This window comes from Corvus kubaryi, unplaced genomic scaffold (assembly GCF_017639235.1).
Source record: "Corvus kubaryi isolate FWS band 111438036 unplaced genomic scaffold, C.kubaryi_AGA036_p1.0 129, whole genome shotgun sequence".
NCBI classification, from domain to species: domain Eukaryota; kingdom Metazoa; phylum Chordata; class Aves; order Passeriformes; family Corvidae; genus Corvus; species Corvus kubaryi.
This window is the reverse complement of record NW_024580664.1, coordinates 2550876-2573706: the sequence shown is the minus strand read 5'-3', so window position 1 is coordinate 2573706 and position 22831 is coordinate 2550876. Positions and strand designations below refer to the sequence as shown.

The 22831-nt window shown below is 36.6% G+C and overlaps 1 protein-coding gene across 9 annotated transcripts in view; it reads left to right on the top strand.

Moving 5' to 3' along the window:
- Positions 1-22831, top strand: part of ANKS1B (ankyrin repeat and sterile alpha motif domain containing 1B) — a 413072-nt gene that overhangs the window by 173640 nt on the left and 216601 nt on the right. The gene's annotated exons all lie outside the window — the stretch shown is intronic.

Below are 22831 nucleotides of genomic sequence, written 5' to 3'. Positions count from 1 at the left end.
GAGAATAGCTTCTATAAACCTTGCATAGATATCACAAAAGTTAGTCCCAGATATTTTAATGCTTTATTTGTTATGAATATGTTGCTGAATATCAGTGAGTATTTTTTTCTGAAAAGCAAGTTTAAAATTCAGCTTTCTTAGTGATTCAATGCATTTGATGGTTCAGTGCAGTTTGGAAATAATGTAAGTTGTTAGTATCAGTTCTTTCACAATTTTGTTGATGTAAAATGTGCATCAAATCTGGACAGTTTTTCTGGTCTTGGGTAACATCACACTACTTTTTAAACTGGATACCAATTCTGAATTAAGTGGATTCCCATTCAGTGAGATTACTTTTTCCATGTTTTGTTTCCTCACAGTGGAGCTGGTTGCCTGAGCAACCGGTAAAATACCAAGACTGGGATGTGGCTGGTGCTTTCTTCCTCACTTCTAACCTGAACACAGTTATGGCTGTGCAGAGCTCCCAGTCTTGGGAGCTGTAAGGAATGCACTGTCCATCACATTTTACAAAGTGAAAGGTGATAAACTCCCCTGAACTAGACAAAATCTGTGGAACTTCATGTTGAGTGTTCTCCCAAGAAATACAAAGGTGGAGCCGATGCACTGGGTGAAGTCAGAGAACTAAGGATGCATATCTGAGGACACAAGCTTACATTAGCCTCTGTTCTTAGAGGGGAATTTCTCAGAGAAAAAAATGTAGCAGTGACAAGTGGCATGACTTGTTCAGAGACACACATAAAACATGGAGCAGAGAGATGCACAGAAAATCCCAAACTCTTGTTAGAGCTTCACATGCTCTGCACACAGGTAAAGGATTGCCCAAGAGATGAGAAGCAGGGTTCCTGGGAAGGTTGTTTGCCTGAGTTCTGTTGATGGTTTTCACTCCTGAGCTGTTGTTAGATAAAAAGACACTCGACTGCTCCTCCTCTTGGATTAAACAGAAACAGGGTGGTAGGCCCAATACTTCAAGAAAATTTATCAGTCTAATTTGTTCTACTGCAAATTGAAAATTTCAATCCCTTTGTTTAATATGCAGCAAAATTTAATTGGTCAATTATGATGATATATGTGGAAGATCAAAAATAACCGTGGTATGTTTCTTGGAAGTATTATCTAGATTAAGTACTCTTGGATCAGATGCTGTAATGTGAAAAACAGTAATTATATTTTAGAAATATTTGGGGGGGTTGAGTTTATACAGTGAGAAAAGGTGAAATTCTTACACTAACATTTCCTTTCCTGAGGCAATAAGAAGGTATTTTAAGAACATGCTTACATGCAGTGAAAGGAAAAATGAAACATTTTATTCCTTTTTTTATTCCTTTTAGTGGTGAAGAAAGTAAAATTAGATTTTAGCATAAATTAATGGAGCATAACTTTCCTGCACATGTGCATAAAGCACTCGGATGATTTTAGCTCACTTGTTTAGTGTAGAGTTCTGGTACCTGAAGGGAGAGATGATGGATTTGAGGGTTTTTTCCTTCCTCATCTCTTGTCATCACAATGATCTGTAGTGTAACAGTCCCCAAATTTTACATTTTTATATTTTACAGTCCCCTAAACAATAAAACACTATGGCAGGGACTCTCCACAAGTTTTTTTTTACATAGCCAGGCTGGGTGTGAGTATTAAAAAGCCATGTCACTGTTCATCATGTCTCTGCTACTAAAGAACTGTGTAGAGAGGTGTTTTATTTGAAAGCTGCCCTTTTGGTAACGTATGTGGTGATTTTGCTTTCTGCTTGTATAAAGTGTCCCTTCTTTGTGGGGGTGGTGGAAGTGGTGTGAGTGGTGTGTCTTCTGTAACACTTACAGCTAAACTGAAAATCCAACCCTGTAGCTATCTTAGTATCAGGAGAAAACAGGCTGTAGAGAGACAGCAATCCATGTACCAGTTCCATACCCATGCGGCTTTGCTCACACACATGTAAGCTGAAATTAACTGGTCAGTTTGAATGAATGAAGTTACCCATATGCATAATTAGATATAAACGTGGTCTTTTTCTAGGAAAAAAAAATCAGGTTTTTTCTTGAAAAATAAAAATGGTTTTTGACAATTTATTCTTTTAAAAATACTATTAATTAACATAAGAAATGTCCAGCCTATTTAAGGAGTAATTGCCAAGGTATGGAATTGACAGCAAAATTACTGCTCTTAGGCTTTTATCATCTATTAGCCGCTTCTGTATGCAGACTGCACAATTCTCTTTTATACTTGTGATTTCAATATCAATTCACTTACTGCAGGGGAAAACACTGACTAATCACTTGCAGACCAAAAAAAGGCCTGTACTCAAATGTGAATAACAAGAAAAAAATTGGATTTATAACTTTATTTAGTTTTCAGTATTTTAAAACTTAATAAGCTGCATTTAAACCATGTACAAACATGCATTCTATTTCTGAACGGTTCCATTACATGATTTACTTTCTAAAGACATTGGTGTCTTCACAGTCATAGAATCATTAAGTGTGGACACGACCTACCTCCAAGATCATCCAGCCCAACCTTTGACCAAACACCACCATGCCCAGTAAACCATAGTACTAAGTGCCATGTCCAGTCATTTCTTGAGCACCTCCAGGGATGGTCACTCCACTAGCTTCCTGGGGAGCTTGTTTCACTGCTTTCACTCTTTCAGTGAAAAAATTCTTCCTGATGTCTAATCTCCCCTGGCACTGCTTGAGGCCATTTCCTCTTGTCCTGTCCCTAGGTTCCTGGAAGAAGAGGCCAGCCCCCACCTTTCTACAAACTCCTTGAGCAAATGTTCCTGTTAAGACATATAGTCCTTGAATGTGTGCTGAGGCAGTACTGTATATTCATTGACTTCTGGAGACTTTGCACATACCAAAGATAATGTCAGTTTTTCACCATTTCATGTTTTCCCAGAAGCAGAATTATCACAAAATTATTATTTTTTAGTCATTCATGCTATCTGTGGGAAATGTGACACTCTGGAAATGAATATGATATTGAAAAGTGGCAGATGCTTACACCATATGGATTAGTCAGGAACAGCTTCATGAATGTGAGGTATGGCAGAGGATCCTCTGGGTATTTTCACATAAAAAATTGTGTGGGCATGAAAGACCCCAAGGACATCTGAAGTGTTCTTGATCTCTCCTGCCAACTTACTGCACTGCAAACTCTGGGGGTTTTTTGTGTGCTGTATGCCTTAAATTGTTTTGAGGAGCTGCTTGGGGACCTCTAGTTCATGGCATGTCTACGGATGGTCTCTGAGCTCTTCGGACCAGTGTTCTCAGCAGCAATGCCTGTTCTTAGGGAGGACTGGATGCAGTGACCCCATCCTGGGTGTGTTCAGCCTTTAGTCATGGTATTCCTCCACGAGAGTCACAGTCTCCTCTTGGAACTGAAGTGAATGGATGGTAGTTAATACAAATGACATTTTTTGGTACAACACGAGCATCTTCTCTGTGAAGTTTTAGCCACTATTGGAAGAAGAAATGGGTATAGAAAACCCAGAAGAGAGAGACCTGGAAGTAAAAAAGCAATCATTCTCTGGTAATATAAATATCTTTTTCTCCCCTCAATCCAATGGCAAATAGATGGTATTCAGTAAAGAAACAGCTTGGAAGATAGTTGGATAATCTTTAATACTAATGATAGTAGTAAAAGTGGAACAATATCTGTGTTTTAAAACATGTATTTTTATTAATTATTTCTTATACCATCTTAAAGAGGTCAGTATTGTCTCCATTGCACAATATTTCTGTGTTGTACAATGAACGTATGAAGATAAACCCAGCAATTCAGGACATAGAAACAATTAACCTGCAGACCTGTGTGAGGACCTGTTAGTCCTGAGAGAGCACACTAAATAGACAAAAAATATATTGACATAGAAGGCTGTATTTTGCACCTGGGCTTCTATTTTTGCATTGCATTGTGTTCAGAGTTAGATAAAGCATGTTCCACAGCTATGCAGCATTGCTTATTGGTGTGCTTTCCTTGGTAGGGAAATTAGATAAGAAGTGTAAGAAAGCAGAGGGGTTGAGTCAGTTTCTGGAAAAATGAAATGTGTAGGAGAGGAGGAGGCAGATGATATGGTTTGGGGTCATAACTTGGAGCAATGAGGAAAGGCTGTATGGCACAGGGTTGACACCGTGTTTTGGAAGCAGGAGCTGTGTAGTGGGAAAATTAAGAACAGTGTTTTAAATGGAAGTTTCATAGCTGGATTGATAGAGTCTCAACTCTCACATTTTCTAAGGTTAGCTCTCACAGGTATAAAATCTCAAGGGATGTTACTTTTCATATGGAATTAAATTCTTTAGGTTACTCAGATGACCTTAAATCATATCAGGATCTAGGCAGTAAGCTCAATGACTGCCTAGTTACCTAGTTTCTTGAAAATGTCTCTTCTCAAAAAATACTGCTTTGTTTTTTAGAAAACTTTATGGTCAGTGGTCATCTCTGTCATAGTTAGTGAGCCAGCCACAGCTTCTGAAATAAGGTTATATTTGCAGAGATTATTTGGGGATTTTGGGGAGGATTTTCTTGCCAGCATTAAAGAATATGAATACTGGTTTTATTACCAAAAAAAGGGCGATGAATGGAACTCTAAAAGCTAGATGGGCTGCTGTGGGAAAGATGATAAAAGGGCAAGGTATTTAGTTGAACCTGGCATTCATGCCAACATTATGGACTCCTGATGCAGTTTTTCTCCTCCCTTTTCTGTATACAGTTGCACAGTAAATAAATGTTTTAAGTGAACACCATATTTCTAGCTCCCCTTCCAATATAAAATGACTTTTGAAGACCCTAGAGACCCTGTTGATCTTAAACAGAACAAAACACAAAATTGTCTGACATATCAGTCCTCTCAGTGAGAATACTGTGTACCATCTGCCTCTGATTTAAATTCATTGTATCATACTGTGTGAAAAATCATGTTTTGCAAAATAATATTTAATCATTCAAATCTTTTAAATATTTTAAATTCATTCTGCTGAGTTAAACCATAACCATTTTCTTTTGAAGTATGTGTGCCTAGGAGTAACACATCATTATTATAGCCAGAGGGCTTTATAAAACATTCTCCAATTTTTCAATTTACTATATATATAATGACACTTTGTATACTCTGTAGTTAAATTTGTTTTCACATACATTCAGTTCCTTTCATGCTAAAAAAAGATTCCTACAAACATTAGAGAAGTATAAAACCACAGTATAAGCATTCTTAAAGAACTTCTGAAAAATTCAGGGTTTATGGTGAAGTCTGATAAACATCTTAAAAGACGGTGGTAATACTTAACTTTCCTACAGTGCTGTTTTCCTTAGCAGGTCTTAAAGCCCTTTAGAAGGATTGGTGTTATTGCAGCTGAGGAAATTCCTGCTGACCTTTCCTATCTCTTCTTTGCCCCCTTGGTGTGATTCAGCTGCAATGTTAAATACTGATGAGAGAACTTGATTCAAGCAAAGGCATTTGTTTTAAGTTACAAGAAAGTGATTTTTGTGGATGTTCTGTAGGCATGCAAGTATCCAGCCATTAAACAAGACAGTTCTGAAGTGTTCATGTCTGCAGTTTGTTTCTAGTGTACACTTGCATTAATACTTAGAGCAGAGGAGTATTTAACAGAATTTCAATGCAAACTCTTATTTTCTTCAAATTAGTTTTAACTTCTTAAACCTTTTTCTGGCAGCTACAGCATCTCTCAGACCAGAAGCAAATTTACCATTAAACCAGATAATGAATACATTTTCTATGTTTCATAAACAGTCTATCTATCCTCTTTTGTATCTAGAAGGAGTTGTGTAGAACCTTATGTCCCCTCAGTAGAAGGGAAATTACCACGTCAGGTAGTTCAGATTTTTCACTGGATGCCACAATTTATATTTGGAAGGGGTAATTTCTTAACGTAATACTCTCAGTGAACAGCTGGTACACAGTAAATTTTATATCATTACAGCTGTCTTCAGTGATTTTATGACTCAGCCTTAGTTTGATACTAAGACTAGAAGCTTAAATTATATTCCATTTTTCTTCGTTCATACTTAAAAAAAAAAATTACTTCAAAAATAAATGAAAAATATGTTAATCTCTTGATTTATGTGATTCTTGAGAGTCTGTAAAATCCTAATAAATAATTGATCTCTTTCAAGAAAATCAATTCCTCTCCAGTGGCTTATATAAAAATCAAGTTTCTTTCTAAATAGGTAAAATCTTTATTCTAGTTTTGGTTTAGTAGGTTTTGAATGCTCTACTGTGAAAAAAAAAATATATGTCAACACAAAATGGCTTCATATTTGTGAATGTAGTTGAATCATTATTATTATTATTCAGCTAGTCTGTGTCACATATGCAAAGACATTTTCCAAGAAAGCACCATTGCATTCCCACATTCTCAAGAAAAAAGAGTTGTTACCTTGAAAGCTACTTTTTAATTAGGAGAGTGGAAATTTGTCATGATGTCAGATTTATGAAAAAAAAAAAAAAATTACCATCAACTTACTGACAGATCTGCAGCATTCCCACTGAAATTGTGGGAAGGGAATTTCTTTTGTATGAAGATAGCTTCAGGGTGGAGACAGGATGTTGAGAAGCAAATGCTTGTAGGCCACCAGAGATGTAGAGATGTGGCCGATGACAGTGCCAGCTGTGTCACTGGAGTGGGATGTGAGAGATGATCTACTACATCTAAAAATTTATTCTTGGTGTTGCTAAGATCACAGCTGTCAATTAAGTGCTCCTGATGCTGCTGAGAGTGCCCCAGTAAAGGCTCTGTGTGCCATCCTAATGTTAAGTATGCTTTAGTGGTGTTGAGGGTGTGTAAGGAATGAGAGTCACACCTAGCACTCAGTTATGGATAATGCTTCCAAATCAGTCATAGTGTTTCTATATGATATTGAGAAAGAAGTCTGTCTCATTCACCCATTAAATTTAAGGGTATGTGGGAGTCTAATTGTATTAGCTGGCTTTGAAGTTCTAGGGGAAACAACAATAACAATCTCAGGCATAGCTTTTCCACACATTTCTTGTGCTCTGTCACAAATATTGGATCTGCATATTAGCAGTGTTTCTATTTTCTGAAGAGTGCAGTTGATAGCGTACATAATTTCCTAGCTCATCAAATAACCTTTTTGTCAAAAGGCTGAAAGGCATTGGGAAAAGGCTGAAATTCATCCCAAGATTCTGTAATATTCTTTAAAGTGATAGAACCCAATGACTTCTTTACCTGCTTAAGCTATTTTCCTTTTTTCCCTCTATCCCAATGTGTTTCTTAGGTGTACAATCTCCATGAATATATTTTCAATCTCATGAGGATTTAGAATGAAACTAACATTTTTAGGTTGGGGTTCTCTCTATAAAGTTAGCGAAAGGAAAAGTAGGTTCTGTAAGTGTGTATTGCTGCCTTCCAATTTACAACATTTGTGATGGCAAATATAAGTCTATGTAGTAATGGACATGTGTGTTTGGGATTTTTGATTTTTGTTCTGTTTTGTCCAGTATAGGCCAACTCTTCACAAGAAAGGCATAGATTCATGAAACAGGCTAAAAATACCTTCAGTATTTTGTTCCTTCTCTTTGACCCCTTCTGTCTTCTTTCCACTTGTTTGGTTGAACTTTGCCTCCTCTGCCCTTAGTTTTTCAGATATTATTTGAATTCTCCCAAAGTCGTGACTTCTCCTTGTGTTAGTCCAGGATTCAGGTATGATCTTGGTATCTGCTTCCAGCTATGCCAGAAGGTTGGCTTCCAGCTTTGTGCTTTGTACTCTTTTGTTAGGTTTGGAGTGATGTTTCTTCGTTTGTTTTCAAATTATTCTGGAAAATTACAGTGACTGAAGAAAACACTTGGGACACCAGACTTTTATCTGAAGCCCACTAATCCTCCTTCAGGAGTCAAAACACACACCGTGTGTAAGACTGCACACCAAAGAAGTATATAAGGACTGAGAAGGTGTCTTTGATGACTTTGAAAAAATTCTGCCTTCATGACTGAAGGCTATCTTTGCTTAGCAATAGCCTTGATTTTACAACCTGGTTTACAACTCAGAACAGCATGGCTGAGCTTCCCACATGGCACAGCTGAAAGGATTGCTGAGTGAATATGGAATATGCTAAGAAAACTCACTGTTGGCACAGCTAAACATGTGAGATGCCTTCATTTAAAAAAAAAAAAAAGACATCTGTCGAAATTAAGTTAGCAAAAAACCCCCATTTAAAATGAATAACTAAAAGGTATTTGGGGTTACTCTATTCCATTTGAGTAAACACATAGTTTTTCAAAGGTACTTTACTAGTGTAAATTTGTCCTTGATTTTGTCATGGGTTTTCCCATGATTGTCATGATTGTGATACTGAGAACATTGTTGTGACTTAGTCCAGAAATTGCCAATGACAAATCTATAGGTTTAATTAAAGCAGGAAAAAAAAAGGTGGTACAGAAAATAATGTCATTGTTATTTGTGTAAGAAAAGTAGCGTTTAAATATGATTGGCTTCAGGCAAGATGCACAGTAAAAAATAAAAACTCCCTGTAGTTCTCTTTCTCTATAGAGAAACAAAAAAGTATTTGAAACAAGTATTTGAAAACCTCAGCTTGTACCTGGGCAGTAATTTAGAGTTGCTGTGGCTGTGATAATATGAGCAAGGAACATAGCAGAAAGGAAAGACAGAGATGTCTGATTTCAGTTATTTTCATCAAAGGAGATTCTTGACAAGAGATGTGGCAGATGTGGCAAGAAGACTGAAAGCACTTGTCAAGTAGTGTAGTTCTGGTAATAGTTCCCTGGAACTATTAATATGTATATATAACCATATAGAACTGTTAATATATATGTGTATCTATATCTATAATTCATATTCCCCCTTGACTTCTGCTTCTGTGTTTTACCACTCTCATTTTCTTGCTTGCTCTTCTAGAATATTTTTAATTTTTTCCGGTATTGTAGCTCTTCTTTTAAGTTTTTTCTTCTTGGTTGGTTTCTTTTTTAGGTATCTTCAAGCAGCCTTTTTGTATATTACATATATGAATGCAGTGTGAAATAGAAATAAAGTGAGTTTATAGGGGCTTTGCCTTTTAAAAATAATTCAACAAACACTAATTTGTGAAAGAACCATCCCATGATTAAAACTGAAAACTGATTTCCATACTTAGTGTCTCAGTATCAGATATATTCAAGGAGATGAACCTCGTTGTTCTATGCTCTTATGTGCAGGGCAGATGGAAATGGCACTTTCTGATCCCAAATTCATGATTTTGTGTTACCAAATACAAAATTGTGTGTTTTTCTAAAAGACATTGTAGCACACCTGTCAGCTTCTGAAGAAGACAGGCCAGCACTGCCTTAAGCTCTGGTCCACTTTAATCAGCCGGGGACCTTTGATGCCTAACTTTAAAATTCATAGAATGGTTTGGGTTGGAAGGCATCTTTAAAGGTCATCCAGTTGGACACCTGTGCAATGTGCTGGGACACCTTCTACTGGACCAGGTGAAAACCCCATCCAGACTGGCCTCAAATGTTTCTAGCAATGAGGCACCCACCACCTCTCTGGGAAACCTGTTCTAGTGTTTCACCACCCACACTGTAAAAAACTACTTTATATCTAGTATGAATATACCTTCTTTTAGCTGAAAACCATGACATACTGCTACAGGTTGTACTAAAAATTCTGACCCCATCTTTCTTCTAATCCCTGTTTAATTATTGAAAGGCCACAATAATGTCTTCACGCAGTCTTCTCCAGGCTGAACAGCCTTGAGTCTCTCAGCCTGTCTTCATGGGAGAGGTGGTCCACCTCTCTGATCATTTTTGTGGCCCTCCTCTGCACCCACTCCAACAGGTCCGTGTTTTTCTGTACTGAAGACTCCAGAGCTGGATCCAATACTCCAGGTGGGGTCTCACCAGAGTGGAGTAGAGGCAAAATCACCTCCTCACCATAGACCACTCACATCTTGGTGTAAAGCAATACCTCCATCCCCACAATTAAGATGAAATATTTTTATTTTCTATGAGTCAATCTCTCTAACTGCCAAGATAAATTAAGAACTCATACCACAACGCTCAGAATCCTTACTTTCCCACAGGAGTTCTTATAGGATTAGCCATGTAGGGGAAGAATACTGCTCTGCAACCCTTCACCTGGGAACTGTGAAGTAAAGTCATACAGGTGTGTTGGTCTTTCTTTTCTAATAGTCTTCCTCCATTAATTGACTTCAAAAACTGACAAGAAGAATCAGACCTTGGAAATTACTGACTTGCTCTGAATCTTTGTCTTTGCTGTGATAAACATTGCTGTATTGGCTTCAGTATAAAGTGGGATTTACCTGATGTAGAAGAAAGATGCCATTTTTAAGAAGCAGGCAGTCATTTTGATTGAAACTTCTGCACTTCTCTGTGGTGATTACTGCATGTCTTGGGATTCTATAAAGTGACAAAAAAAATTGAAGTTCAGATTGATTTGAGATAATTTGAAAGCACTTACAAGTGACAAGACTTTTAGTCTTCATATTGATAGTCTGACTGCAAGGTGAACTTAAGTCAAGTTTCACTTAAAATTTACTTTTAAACTTCACTTGCCAATTTTCATATCTGTGGAGTTCGTTTTGGTTTAGAAACACATAGTATATCCTCATATATGTGTAGATGGTTTTGGGGTTTTTTAAAACTTGTCCAAGTTATACTTGGAAGAAAGGAAGCTGCTTTCAAAAAAAACAAAGGTATATATGACTCTTTTCTCTCTGAAGATTTATTCTTTGTTTACCAGTACTGTAGCTGTCCCAGTGACTTTAAACTCTGGCCCACCAGGTATTCTCTAAGCAGAGAAGATTTTAATAGCTTAGTGCCTTCTTTTCCATCTAAAGACTTGAAGAAAATGCAGTTATCTGTTAACTGGGTGTCTTGGGGTGACTTTATGATGTGTATCCCATATCGCTGCCCTATGCCCAGAAATTAATTTTTGTGCCTTTCTATGCCTCTAAACTGAGCCTGAGAGGGGGAAGGAAAAACTGAGCAAAACTTTTTCAAAGCAGTTTGCAGCTTGTTCAAGGTCACACAGAGGTAGCGCTTTTTTTTCCAGCCGCGGCAGGGGAGGGAGGAAGCAGCCGGCTTGCTGCTTTCCAGTCAGCTTTTGGCCAGTGGTTCAGCTTCTTTTTCTCCGGAGAGAGACTGAGAGTTGAACTTTTTTTCCTTCCCTGGAATTTCGGATTTTCTCCCTTTTCTGCTGGATTGCTTCAATATCAGAACACGTCAGGAGGACTTTCCACTGGTCACAGAGGGCCTGGCCCTGGGCCAAGCCCCAGCTCCGAGGAGACCAAAGGGAGGACTCGAACGCTTTCCCAGGTTTTTTCCTACACAGTGGAAGATTTTATTATTTAGCATTATTTTCTTTTCCCGTGTGTTTGTTAAATAAATAGTTTTTATCTCCTTCACTTTCCTTCGAGGAAAATTTCTTTTTCCCGAACCTGGTGGGGAGGGATGGTGACCTGCCTTCTCTCAGAGGATAATATTTTAAAATTTGGCCAAACCAGAACACTGGGCTAGAAAGAGGCCAGTACACGTGACCCACTTGGTATGTGACTCCTTGTTCATTTAAGAACTCCTGTCATTCTCCTTGGAAATACCTAATGCATGTCATTTATTCCCACTACCCTCATCAGCCTTCTTTCATTTAGGTTGGTGCAAACAGGCAGAATAATTAACTAATTTAATCTAAAATGCTAATAACACTATCATTTTCAAGGCAGCCTATTCCAGGCGTGACCATCTTTACTTCTTTTTTTTACTGTGCTTCTTTATAATAGGTGTTTCCATAAAAATGCTTTCAGGGAACCAGCATTGGCTAAATACTAGACATTTCATCTTTGTATCTTCATAAGATTTTTGCAAGCTAATTAAAAAAAAAAAACAAGCATAAAACCACAATGCACATTTTAAAAAGTCCTTTTTGGGACCAACTGTAATTTGAAAGTCTCATCAAGAGTTTCTGGGTTTACTATCTGTGGTCATCAGAATGGCTTCTTTCTTTCCTCCTGTTTTCTCTCTGCCTTCCCTTCTTCTCTCTCTTTCCTATTTTTACAAAAAAAAAAAAAAAAAAAAAAAAAAAAAAGCATTTTCCCACTTTTAATCAGAAAAGTGATTAAAATGTTTTCATGGTAATTTCTCATTATTTCAACAACAAAATCTAGAAAAAGAAAGAAATCATCTGCAGATTCTTTTTCTGATATATCTCTTACAATGCTATCTGATATGCTGAGCTGCTAGTCATGCTTGTTTGCTTTTAAAAAGAGAGCAAAAGTGACTTGTTTAAATTTCTCAGGAGACCCCGATCACCTGATTTCCAATTTATTCCAAATGAAGAACATGCTAATTAAAACAACTGTAATATTGTTTCTGCAATTATTTGTTACTTAGGATTGACTTAACGAACTACTTCTGCACACTCATTTCTCTTGGGTGTGTGGTAAGTTAGGTAATTTGCTATATCTCTTCACCTTGCACTTGCAAGGAACTTCCCTGTTGATGGAGAGTCTTCCCATCCACATATCTAGAAAACATGATCTGTTGTCTCTTCATCTCTTCCTCGGGTGAAATGTAAGAACACTTGCTTAAATAGCAGAAATACATAAATGATAGGAGGATCAGATATGCCTGGTTTGAGTCCTTAGTTTGCAGGTAAACATAATTATTGATGATACCAAGTGTAACATAAATAAATTAGAGCAGAATGAAGCAATAATAACATCCTAGGGCTGCCTTGCTTCAGATGTATCTGGTTTAAGGACCTAATGAGCTGTTATCACCTGTCTTGAAGCATTGTAGATGTTAAGTAAATAACTCATGATCAAAAAAGGTGTTTTCTAAATCCAAAGTATTTAATTACATAGTAAGGAAGTTTCATTTACTTATTAAAGATGTGCCAATGACTTGATGAGGTTCTTTGGTAAGGAAGAGTTTTCTACCATCTATTATTCCTGGTGTTCTGATCAGACTGTTACCTGAACAGAATCTGGTCTATCAATTATGGGACTAGAACGGTATCATTCCCACAAATATTAGTCTATTTTCTGATCCCTTAGACTCAGTTTCTGTTTTCCTATTTACAGTTCCTGGACTCTTAAAAAATTTATGTATGTATTTCTACTGGTCTGGAGGATGTTTTTGAAAGCTGTACCATCTTAGTGCTTTCAGCTTGATAAATTAGTCCTCTTTATTAGACCATGCTAATATTTATTATCCTCATGCACATTATTACCCCTACTTAAGAAAATGTTATTCTTAGTAGGTGTAACGTATTAGAAAAGCAGAGCTATTTGGTGCCTGAGGGGGATATCTGCCTGCTGCATTTCAGAGGACAGCTGACCCTTATTTTGCAGAGAACTATCATCCTTTCATGAACGGTAGAATTCTGTGGGAGCAGCTGAAGGTGTGGCCAGCACCTCTGGATCATTGCACTTCTTTCATAGACTGTCCCCAGATCTGGCTTCAGCAGAAGCATTTCTGTGAGAACCTTTAATCCATCTCAAGCAAAATAAACCAGGTGAACTCAACTAGTCTACCCAAACTGTGGCAGCTGATTAGCCCTATAAGCAGATCAGAGGCTGTTATTACACCTAGCTTTGATTGTGTAGCTGTTGAGGCATCCCTTCTCTCTGAAGAGCAGTTGGGTGAGTGATAACATTTTCTGTTGCCACAGCTATTCATTAGATGAAACTGTCCTCTAACTCTTCTGTAATCCTAACAGAAGATAAATCATTCAGGGTTTCTATGTGTAGTATTTGTGTTGTGTGACTTTCCAGCCAGTTGTGTAAGAGGGGTTTTAATTACTTAAAACTGTGCCTCTCTGTCTCTGTGGGAGCTTCTACCCTGCAACTAGTTGATGATTCATACAATTTCTCATAATATTTTAGCTTATTTGATTGTGTTTATTTAGTAGGAGAACTTAATAAAGTGTTATTTGTTATGGAGCATGAAAGTTTGTAATTGTCTTCCAACTCTGCTCCCTGCTCTTCCATGTCTGAGCAGCTGTAGTCTAATGGTTGTTTTTCCTTTAGCTATATCTAAAATTGAGCAAGTGCTTTTCTGCATCCTAGCAGCTTAATAACGCTACACATTGACTCTCCTAGCAGTATTAGTTAATTCAGAGCAGGTTAATTCCATGTTCCAAATGGATATGTATTTCCAAAATATCCTAAACTGATACCTGGGGTCTGCCAACATTTCATGCTCTGTGCCGCTCAGGTAATCTGGCCTCTTAACCTGATGGCTGTTTTGGTAGAAGTATCAACAATCATTACATAAAATAGTAACAAGTTTTCAGCTCCTATCTAAAGTAAGTGTGTGTAAGTCATCTGAAGTGGGGTGTGTGCACATATGAAATTATTTATTCTACAGTAAAGGATTCTTTGAGATGTATTATCTACATCTACCTTCAGTACTCCTTGTCTGCTACCCTTTGACCTCTAAGAAACAATTTATGTGCTAAAACAGATGTCTAGACCAACTTGGATACTACAAATACTGGTTCTGACCTCTTCCTGCTTCACAAGAAAGACAAGGTTTTGCAAGCTGTGTGTCACACCTGTCAGCCCTTGCAGTCACGTTGGATACCCTCTAGTGTCTAAAATGTCCATGTATGTCTGCGTTTAGCTGCCTGAATCTCGGCCGTCTTTTCACATCCGTTTTTAAGCATTCTGTGTGTAATATTACTTTTTAAAGTAAATACAGTTATTTAAAGTAAACAACTTTTAGAGATTGTCAATATGCCTAGAAAGTTATTATTCTTAGCTAAATTATTTTGCACATAATTGTGTAGATTTTTTTAAAGATCATTTATGTTTTGTAAATACTTTTCAAAAGAATTTAAATCGTTCTCCTCTCACGTTTACAACCCCCAAATAGATCATTAGGAGAAAGTAAATACAGTTAATCTATTTTTTATTCTCCCACTTTCCCCACTCCATATTTATAACTAAAAAGATGTGATGAGTTGCAAGCTTCCTAAAAGACTATGATTTTTGGTGATTAGTTTCAATACAGTCACATGTAAGCAATTACATAAAATTTCAGTAAATGTTCCACATAGATTTGAAAAGCTGGATGTAATTTTCCATGACTGTATATGTACCTACATCTAGAACTGAGTTTTCATTCTACAGCCAGAGATATTTTCTAGACGTTCTTAAATTTTGTACGCTTTTGTCCCTTACAGCTTTATTGCTACAACAACAAGAGTTTTAGCAAAAACTGGAAGAGGCCATTTGGGATAGGGGGCCTTTATTTTACATTATTTCTTATGAAAACACCAATTCCATTCTTTCTGGATTTGAAACATAAGTTGAAACAGAGCATAGGTCTTTTATGTGGAATGAGGAAAGAGACAAGATGAAGTATCTTAAAAATACTACTCTGATCAGAAATACATTCTTTACTAAGATTAGAAAAGATAAATGTATGGTCAGTGCAAATGACAGAACATACACTTTGTTTGCTTTCTGGTCGTGTCTCATGCTGGGGGAAACTGAGTTGTTACTAGGGCAAATCATTCCTTGTAAATGACATTGTTGTGCAACGTCTCCTTTTAGAAACATTATTGTAAGAACCATCCATTATTTTTTACCGGATTTTTTTGCCTTGAATATTAGTAGGTTTTGTTCCCACTTGGTGAAGGAATTTGTCATTCCTTCTTTGCATGTGTGAAATATCAGGAGTGGAACATGTAACAGGGTTTTTTACAGTCTTCAACAAAAGGATATGGTTTCAGAAGCTCATCTATGACATTGATATTGCTTTACGCTGATTTTGGTTATTGTCACCAAGTTTTCCTCTTGACTTACTCTTCCCTGCTATACTGTATTGTCAAATTAACATGTACTTTCTGAGCACAGCCACAACCCACTCAACTGCTTTCTGCTGCAAAAAGAGATCACCACAGAATTTCTCAATGCGATTATATGTGATCTTTCTGCAAAATTACATTTTACATCCACTGCCATTCATCTCTCAGAATTTCTTATGCAAGATTCACTGAAAGTTGCAAAGAAACACTGAGATGTTTATTTTTTTTACTTTTGCTGCATGGCAGAGCTGAAAAATTCCAGTAGAATTTTAGCTTGAATGTGAGTCTTAAATTTGTCCACTATTTCACCTAAGGGGTGTTGACCATTATTTTATCTGTCTGATATGCTTAGTCCATAAAAATGTTAGCATGTTATTTTTCTGAAGAATCCTTATTTTGATGTGCAGGCATAAGGCAGAATTTTGTGCTGTAAAATGTGATTGTTCAGGAGAGCCTGTCTGTCTTTAAGATGTCTAGGAACCATGCCTTATATAGTCACATAGAAAGAAATCCTCATGGAAACGGCATTATGGAGGTGGCAGCTGCAGCTCTTTATTTTTGTCTGTGTTGAATTTTGCAGTAAAAGGTTAACCCTTTATGTGATTGTGAAAGTTACATTTCTGTCCTCCTCAAATATGGAATATACATGTATCAAAAAAAATTTCTGAAGATGTACAGAAAAGTCAAAACAGCTCAATAAGAGCTAAAATTAACTCTGTTTGTACCAGATTACACTGCTATTCTAAAAATTTGGGAGAGGACTATATTTAGGCATTATAATGTGGTTGGAATTAGCAGTAATTACTGCCTAATATCCTTCCTCACCCAAAGCTTTTTTTCTTCGTTAGATGCTGGCAAGCAATGTTCAGAAAACTCCATATGGAGATTTCTTTCCAGAAAATCTTTCTCATCTTTTCAGCTCCTATAGGTCATTGTGAAACTGATGAGGACAGTGAAACTATGAAGGTAGAGATAGTGAGGCAGTAAAACTCCTCAGTACAGAGTCAAGTGCAGACTGCGACACTAAGAAGTGAATTGGCAGTTTTGAAGCTTATAAGAGCAAACTCCCAACCCACAGAGACGCTCACTGTGATTTCTAAGGGAAGGGTTTTGAGAAGCTGGCGGTGTTGGAACCTGGGCACAGAGCCTGGAGTCCATCATCACCAACCTTGCCAACCACCTTCAGGTGGTTTCTCCAGATTTAGAAATAAGCAGAAGAAGAAGCTGCAATCTGGACATTATAGCTCCTCTTGTCTTGTTGCTGGTGACAGTAGAAGCCCACAGTCTTCATTACTTGCTTAGTAGTCTTGTTGTTCTGTCTCCCAGGTCCATAGTGCCTTGCTATTGCATTTACTTGAGTGAGCAAACATTGCTCTGCCTCATCTAAGATATCTGCAGCTGATGTGCTGCCATCAAAGAGCTGTAGCTTCGTCAGAGCCTGATGTTATTTGCTGTATGAAATAATGCCTTCCTGAATTTTTCTACTTCTGTTTTTAAATACTATGAATTTTCTGTCTTGCATCTTTTCTAGCTTATCATGCCCTTTTATATCACTTGGCAATGCAGCTGATATCCTCACTACTGAGGGCATTCTACTGTCTGCAAAGCAGTCTTTACTATGCAAATATGCTTACCCATCCCTCTATAAGAGGGTAGTTTCCAAATATTACTCAGTTCTGACTGTTGGTTTTAGCAATCAACTGAATGTAGGGAAAAGGGAGTTGAGAATACATTTTTGGGCAGATATTACACATGTGCAAAGTGTGATGCTAAAAACATCTTTCTGGATCAAATGAAAAGAGAATTCGAATAGATTAATCGTGTTGCAATATAGCTGTTACCATAGCTATAGAACAATTTTCTAGTGGATTTTTATTTTACATTAGAAATTTGTGCCATGGCAACAGCAATGCCTGTTAAAGATCTTACTCTGTCATTATAATTTATCTATTACAGCTCTTTTCATTAGTGTTATTAACAACTGTTATTCTCCTGAATGTACTTTAGTTTGGAACATGGAATCTCTTGAGATACAAATGTGAATAAGACAATTTCCAGTTTTACATGAATGCAAAATTCACAATATTCAGTATGCTTCTGATTTTCTTAATGTGCTCTGCAGTCTTGGAGTCAGAAGTAGGAAAAAATATCTGAGTTTGATGAAGCATCTGTAAATTATAACTCTCGAATACTGAAAGTGAGAAATGGTATTCCATAGAGTTCTATATATGTACCACAAGCAACTGTGCTGGGGTGCATCAATGTGAAAATAAATAACTGAATTGCAATCTTCTGCCTAAATACCAGTTTGGTTGTATATAAACTGGTGATAATAGCAATATGTATCTGTGGCTTTGAGATTATGGCACAACTGAATTTACTTGTAGTTCCAAATGTAAATATTTTCCTCGTAGCACAGATATGGCAGTATCACAGTGATTTTCAGAAGTAATCTGCTCAGATGGATAAGCTGTACGTGCACTTATAATAACGCTAAAGTTCTGTAGAAATGGCATCTGTTTATGTTTTGGTATTTATGATACTATTTACAAGTAAAAAGATAAAGTGGTAAGAAAAGCAGTATCTGGTTAGGAAGCAAGATCTCTTTCTGTTGGCTTTTTTTTTTAAACTACAAAAATAAATGTATTTGCAAAAAAGAAAAAAAAAATATTTATACACTGAATGCTTGTCTCCACTGGGATTCAGTCCAAGATCTTGAACTTTTCCTGTTTGCTCTCCCTTGTATTCCCATCCTCTTTCCTAAAGTCCCTTCTCAGAAAGCTTACTCAAATGCCTGTGAGAAAAAAACTCTGGCATTATTAAATGGCTGTTCACTGAGTATAGACCTAGGTGATGTAATTGTTTATATCACTTCTTAGTGCCAGTTAAGTTGGTTGAAATAATAAGAAATAAAAATAAGAATTAATAAAAGGTTCAATAGCATGGGTTTTTTTCAATACACAGCAATATTCAAAACAAGAATTGTTTTTATATGTTTAAAAACAGAAAATAATATATAAAATATCACATTTTGTGCATTACTACTAAACCTCAGGAGAAATATTGGTTTTAGTATCACTTTTCTTGAAATTGATGATAGAAATATGCAACAATAAGAAAAACCACTTATCTCAGAGATGGGTAATTATTAAAAGCTAAGATTTAATTTTTTTTTATATGAAGTTGACTATTTTTGCAAGGATGTAGTAGTACTATTATGTTATCCTGTGTACAGTTTTTCATACTTTAAGTTCTTGAGATGGAGATCGTGGATATTCCCATGAACAATGAAGCTCCATTTTTAGCTATTGGTGCAATTTGAAGACATTATTTAACATCTCATGTTTCGGTTCTTAGGTCAACAAGAAAGAAAAGCTTATGCTGGCAAATTATTTTATGATTATATGTTGCATGGTTTATTTTCTTTCCTTCTATGATTTCTGTAGAACATGACAGTGAGTGGTTGGCTACTATACTGTTTAGAGCAGCGCTATAGTCCATCTCTGTACTCTCCTTATTTGCTAAACATAAAAGTATTAAACATTAACTACATTAGGAAACTAAAATAATAATACAAGTCTGTATTCAAAGAGCATTAGCCTCAACAGTTACCAGTTTAAAAGTCAAAAGATTCAGAATTATAATTGGCTCATTAAACTGTCAGTTTGAAGGGATGTCTGGAGGATTTCTAGTCCATCCTCCTGCTTGGAGCAGGACTGTCATCATGAGATCAGACATGTCTTTTCCTAGCCAGGCCTTGAAACCCTCCAAGGGTGCAGATGGCACCGCTCTGGATAACCTATTTTAGGGCTGCAGTGCAGCATGCAATGCTGCTTGCTTCTTAACCTTCATCATGACCACATGGATTTTTTTTTTTTCCCCTGACAGCCCCAGTCTTTTTTGTTGCCTGGTATAGATGTGGTTTGCATTGCTCAAAATCATGGGGTGAAGAAGGTATAGCTATGAGATCTTTGCTTACTTTGTCACATAATTAACAAAGCTCTTATTGAAAGCAAAAGATATCAAAGAGAAGAAGTGACAACTGAGGCAGCTGAAAGCAACAGAGAGAATACTCTGTCTCTGCCAGGGCTTTTATTACTCCGGTCAAGACAGATCAAAGTTTATCCAAGTAGCCATTAACAGTGTTCCTTGGTTTTTGAGTGATGAATTTGACACATTAGGGGTCTGATTTTTGGATCTACTGAAGTGAATAGTAACCATGCTTTGAAAATATTCAGTGTTAAAAAATGTTCAGTACTCTGAACAAAGAAAATCTTGAGAAATTTCAGATCAGATGCCCAAACATTTGTACATTTTCAGCATTATATCCTTCTGCCTCATCTCCCATTTATCAAATTAGTACAGTATCACATTACAGTCTCACCTTAAAATGATACATGATTCCATATTTGTGAACCCCTTAGATAATGGATGTCATAAGAATTTGAGAAGCTGTTGAATAACTTGATATTCAAAGAAGAGTTTAAGTGCTGTGCAGTAAATAGGTAATAGTACCGCTCTTTTGGAGCAAAGACAATATAAATCCCTGGAGATACTTAAAAGATGTGAAGATGTGACACTTGGGGACATGGATTGGTGGTGGACTTGGCAGTGCTGGTTTAACAGCTGGACTTGATGTTCTTAGAGGCCTTTTCCAAACTAACCAGTTCTGTGATTCTATGATACTATGAAAATGTTGAGGGGCATCTTCTTCATTAAGCAAACTTCATTCTGAACATTAAGTGAAACAGACAGGGTATTTTTGAAAACTAGTAGTGATCTTATAAAAAGTAGAATATAGATACTTATGTGTACACAGCACAGTAACTGCTGTGAAAGATCAAGCTGAAAAAGGCTCTTGTAGTATATTTGGAATCTTTGAATACATGGTAAACTGCTCCCACTTTGACTAACAAAAAAACCCAGAATTAATGTTTTGATATGTTGTCACTGCAACACTGCTGGAAAGTAAGAGACACACACACACACTTTCTAGGGGTCACTACATATATTTACTGACCACAGAGGAATGGGAGTTCTCAGTAAGAACTTCCTTTGTTTACAGTAGCAAATTGAACAAAATCAGGGCATGAGATGCCATTGGTTCTTGGCAGCCTGTACTGTTAAACTGTTTGGGTTTTCCCAGTCTTTGGCCAATACTGAATAGACCCACCTAGACAGTACCCAGACACAGTGCAAGTTTTAGCTGAGACCAGAGACTATTCCCAGTAATTATTTGGATAGGCTGCCTCTGTCTTGAGAAGGAGGAGAGTTCAACTTATAGGACATGAGCCTAGTAATTCCTTGAGATCCAATAGCTGTTGGCCAGTGCTATCTAGTAATATAGATGTAGCAAAGATAGTGAAATTCTTTCAATCCAGGTGTCTGTAAGCTTTTCTTTTTCCTGATTTATTCCTCCTGGTTTACGTTGTCCTGACAAAAATATTTATCTCTTCAATGAGTTCAATACACAGCTGTAAGATACCTGTCTGAAACATCAGAATAGGATTCAGTTCCTGACTGAGATATATAAATGTAGGTATTTGAACACAAACTGAATGCTGTCTCCTGTAAGTCACTGGCAGTGTAGTCAGCCCAGTTAACAGAGTACAGGGAGTGATAGGTTCCACTGATTTTATTAATCTAATCTCTGGCTATGGTGGGAGCTAACATGCTTCTTACCCATGTAGAAAAATGAGATGTCTTAATCTGGAGCAGAGTGTCACCTGCTGAGTTTTTCACGTAAAGGAAAAGCACCAAAGCCAATAATTATTTGCATAATTTATTCCTCATTTTGAATTCACCTGCAAAATTGCAGACGTATGTATAAATCAGCAACTTGCAGAAATCAAAGAGAGAATGCCCCATGTCCTCCTTTTTTCCTGAATTTTTCCCCTAAACCAAAGCTTTCTGGGTTTATTGATCCCTTAAGATCTATCATGTCCTACATTTAACCTTTCTCTGTAACACCTCACATCTTTTTGGTTGCAAAATGTCTGAAGTGTATATTCTAGTCACTTGTTTCTCAAAGAAGAAAAGTATATTTACTGAGGTTCTTGGAATTTAATCATATATATATCATATATCAAATATCTTTGATATTTAGACAAATAAGAAAAACATTTAATTTTATATTTTTAAGCTGCTGACTAGTAAAAGAGTTGATGAAGTTTTGAAGTACACACCAAAATCTTTCTTCTTTCATTCATAAAGTCAAGCACTGCTTTCTCTTAGAAGGGATATTTTGAGATTTGATTGGGGTTTTTTTGCCAGCAGATATTTTAGTTAATCGGAGAAAACTGCTTAATATCTTTGCAAATTATGACATGATGCTGTGCTTGATTCCTTGTGGTAACTACTGCTGTGCACACAGTCCTACAGTTAGAGTCTGTCTAGAACATACAACTTCTAGCAAGACTGAGGTGAATTTATTTATCTTTAATGAAGTAGTTATACAGATGTGACCATTAGTGGGGACAGTTATTCTGACTAGAACATGCTAACTTAATGCCATGTTGACAGTGATGTTAACCACACCAGCACTTTAAGGGAGGCAACACAGGCCTATTTTCTTTTTCCCCTCCTAGTCCTTACAGCAACAAGTGTAAAAAAAGAGCTATAAAATTTTAATAATACACTCTGAACTGTACCAAAAAGTACATTTTCCTGCAGTTGCTTTTTGTGTATGTATGTGCTAAATTACATATAAAGCTTGTTTGAAAAGACTTGATTTTGTATTCTTTTTTCCCCTATGGTTATTATTACTATACTCAAAAGTTCCCAGAAATAAAAACAACACTCAGATCTAGTCCTTAGAGACTGTCAGTAAAAAGGCATTATAGTGTAAGTTCACTATTATTATAAAGACTATAAAAAGAAAAATTACTAAGAATACTCCTGACAATACTTGTTCTTCATGTATTTTACCACCTACAAACTAACTACCTAATTCATCATACTAAACTGTATAATTTGTGCACATTTCAACTCAATACAAATTAAAAGAGATATCATCAAGTTGATGGAATAGCAA